The 3,740-nt window shown below is 45.5% G+C and overlaps 1 pseudogene; it reads left to right on the plus strand.

Annotated features, from left to right (window-relative positions):
• The first annotated feature begins 200 nt into the window (after window positions 1–200).
• LOC102813179 lies at window positions 201–1,120 on the plus strand (annotated as a pseudogene).
• The last annotated feature ends 2,620 nt before the right edge of the window (window positions 1,121–3,740 follow it).

A 3,740-nucleotide genomic window follows, 5' to 3' on the forward strand; every position in this document is an offset into this window, starting at 1 on the left:
GCTAAATAAGATTAACTTTCCAGTGTGGCAAACTTGAACTGGACGCCAGTGCCTATGTCTCCGCAAGTCGTGTATGACAGTTGTGTCTTGGGTTTGCTCCCTTTTCTGGTTGAAATTTCTTTGATTAGTGTTGCTTTGCACCATAAAAGGAAACTGTGACTCTTTTTTGAGGCACGACTGAGGATGTGGACTGCTTCACCATGAAGCTGAACATCTCCTTCCCAGCCACTGACTGCCAGAAACTCATTGAAGTAGACAATGAACACAAGCTTTGTACCTTTTATGAGAAACAAACAGCACAGAAGTTGCTGCTGACTCTTTGGGTGGCAAGTGGCAGGGTTACATCCCACATCAGTGGTGGGAATGACAAGCAAGGTTTTCCCATGAAGCAGGGTGTCTTGACCTATGGCCGCATCTGCCTGCTTCTGAGTAAGGGGCATTCCTGTTACAGACCAAGGAGAACTGGAGAAAGAAAGTGCAAATCTGTCCTGGGTTGCATTGTGAATGCCAACCTGAATGTTCTCAACTTGGTTATTGTGGAAAAAAAAGAGAGAGAGAGAGAGAGAGAGAAATATCCCAGGACTGGCAGATACAACTGTGCCTTGTCACCTAGGGCCCAAAAGAGTTCACAGGGTCAGTAAACTTTCCAATCTCTAGTCCTGGTGTGGCGCTGTGGGCTAATGCATCAGACTGCAAAGTCGTTTGAACTGCAAGATTAGTGGTTCAAGCTCACCAACTGCTCCTTGGAAACTCTATCCAGGGTTGCTATGGGTTGGAATCGACTCGACGTCACTTAACAACAACAACAACAAGAAAGAAGATGATATCCACCAGTATGTTGTGAGAGATCTACTGAACAAAGAAGGAAAGAAACCCAGGATCAAATTGCCCAAGAGTCAGAGACTTGTTACTCCACGTGTCCCGCAACACAAACGTCGGCATCCTGCTCTGAAGAAACAACACACTAAGAAAAATAAGGAGGAGGCCGCAGAATATGCCAGGCTTTTTTGGCCAAGAGGATGAAAGAGCCAAAGAAAATCATCAGGAACAGATTGCCAAGAGACAGAAGCTGTCCTCTCTGAGAGATTCTACCTCTAAGTCTGAGTCCAGTGAAAAATAAAACAGATTTCTATGTGTGACAAATAAATATGCTCATATTTAACAAAAAAAAAAAAAAAAAGGGGGGGGGGTGGGGACTGTGAAAATCAAGAGGAGAAACTGAGTGAGAAGAAGTTACAGTGGGAGACAGAAGCCCAGGCCAAGGCACTGAGGTGTGACAGGGAAGAGCTGGGCTGAAGGTGAGAAGCGATGAGAAGGTGAAAGCTATAGCTTCAGGGGACAGCCCAACCAGGACGGAGACTCTTGTTGACTCCACATTTGTTTTCGTTGTTGTTAAGTATCCTCATAAAAACTGGACAGAGTCTTGAGGACATCCAGGCATTTCCTACCTCACCACCAGGAGCAGAGCCCTGTCTCAGCTCCACTCTGCCCCTGACTCTCTATTTAGCAAAATTCCAGTCAGCAGCTCCCTCTACCTCTGGCCTTAAGTGAATCCCAGAGTCACACAGAATGCTAAGAATTACTCCTTTCCAGTTTCTGGAATTGGGTTCAAAATACTGTTGTTGTTAAGTGCCACTGAGTTGGTTCCAACAGTTCAAACAGTTTTGCACTCTGGCCACAGCGCCACACCAGGACTCCATAGGTGCCTTTAAAAATTGTTCCACATAATTTTCAGGATGATGTATATTCTCCAAAACCTCCATCAACAGATTGTCCCAGCAGCCAGGCAGGAGGGACAATGTCAATACATTGCAGATCAGCGTAGTGGTTACAAATCGGGCTGCTAATCTCACGGTCAGCAGTTTGAAACTACCAGCTGTTCCGTAGGAGAAAGATGAAGCTATCTGCTCCTACAGAGTTTTACAGCCTCAGAAACCCTGTACAGGGTCACTATGAGTCAGAACCAACTCCACAGCACATAACAATAACGACAACAACAACTGTGAGCATGCCAAGGTCAGAAGTTTGAAGCTACCGGGCATTCTGCAGGAGAAATATGAGGCTTTCTGCTCCTATAAAGATTTACAGCCTCAGAAACCCTATGCAGGGTCGCTATTTGTCAGAACCAACTCCACAGCACATAACCACCACCACCACTGTGGGTATGCAAGGTCAGTAGTTCAAACCAGCCATTCCTTGGAAACCCTATAAAGGATCGATTTGAGTTGGAACCAAAACCAACTTGATGGTACTTAACAACAACAACTGTGGGCATGTGCCCAGGAGGCAAGCAGACTACAGGTCTTCCCTCTACAATTCTGGCTGAATTCTCTTCTCTTCTGACTTGGCCATGGACCTACCAGCCCAAATGCTAACTCATAGTGACCCCACATACAACAGAACAAAACACTGCCTGGCCCCGTGCCATCCTCACAATTGTTGTCATGTTTGAACCCATTGTTGCTGCCACTGTGTCACTCCATCTCGTTGGGTGTCTCTGAAGTCCTGATGTGGTGCTGTGGGCTAATGCGCCAAACTGCAAAGCCATTTGAACTGCGAGGTCGGTGGTTCAAACTCACCAACTGCTCCTCAGAAACCCTATACAGCGTCACTATGGGTCAGAACCGACTCTACAGCACTTAACAACAATAACAACAACAACACAGCCAGATTGTTTTTGATGATAGTACCACAACAAACCGGTTGCCTGTGAGCTGATCCTGACTCAAACCCTATAGGAAACCCTATAGGGTTTCCAAGATTAAATAAATGGTTGCAGAAGTAAGCTGCTGCGTGTTTCTCTGAAACAGAACTGCCAGCCGGTTTTGAAAGTTAGTACCCGAGCACTTTAAGCATCTCACCACCAGGACATCTTGATAGTGTTGTTGTTAAGTGCTATCTAGTCAGTTCCAACTCATAATGCCCACGAATAGGGTTTCTGGTGAGTTTGAATGGCCGGCCACTGTGATTCAAACCAATCTTGCAGTCCAGACACAATACCCTACAGTGTCTCCTTAGGACAGATTTTTTTTTCAATCCTCAGAGAAGAAAACCATTGGTGAAGAAAGGGTCAAGAGTGGAAGAAAGATGTTTATCTAGGAGGATGAACCCCTAACTAAGAGCCTTCCCCTCCATGCTCTAGCCCTCCTTAATGACTGAGTATGCCACATACAAAACTTAAAGAGATAGCTGAGCATCACCTTATAACAGCAGTAACATTCTGCATTGAGTGGAATGCAGGATTTCAGATTCCAGTCTCCAAAGGAGGCCTAAGGGGAAATGGGATGGTGAATTCTTGCAGACTCAAGCCATGTTAAGTCAGCATGGAGATCCATTGATTTTCTGCAGTATATTTCCAAGGCAGAAAGGGATGTACTTTTTCTACTGGTGGGTGTCTCCCTTTGGGGAGCCTTGTTGACAAAGGGTCAGACCTAGCCCTGTCATTTTCAGAGGTGCCAGAAGAGCAGGGCAGACAAGTGCCCTAGTTTTCCAAGGAGCAGACTGTGTAAACCATAGGAGGGGACTGCTGATGTTAATCTCTGGCAGGACTCTGAAATGAGTTAGCAAATAGCGTCTGGAGATAAAGTCAGCCTTTGTCCAAAGATCAGTCTCTAGACCAACTCAAGTTACCCTCAACTCCAGACCAAAAAGCAAGCAATAAACAGTAAGGCTTTCCAAGAATTAGGAGCAAAGAAGTTTCTGACACTTCACAGTAAAAACAACCTCAAAATTCTCCTGAA

The sequence above is a fragment of the Chrysochloris asiatica genome, unplaced genomic scaffold (genome assembly GCF_000296735.1).
Source record: "Chrysochloris asiatica unplaced genomic scaffold, ChrAsi1.0 scaffold00114, whole genome shotgun sequence".
Taxonomy (NCBI): Eukaryota; Metazoa; Chordata; class Mammalia; order Afrosoricida; family Chrysochloridae; genus Chrysochloris; species Chrysochloris asiatica.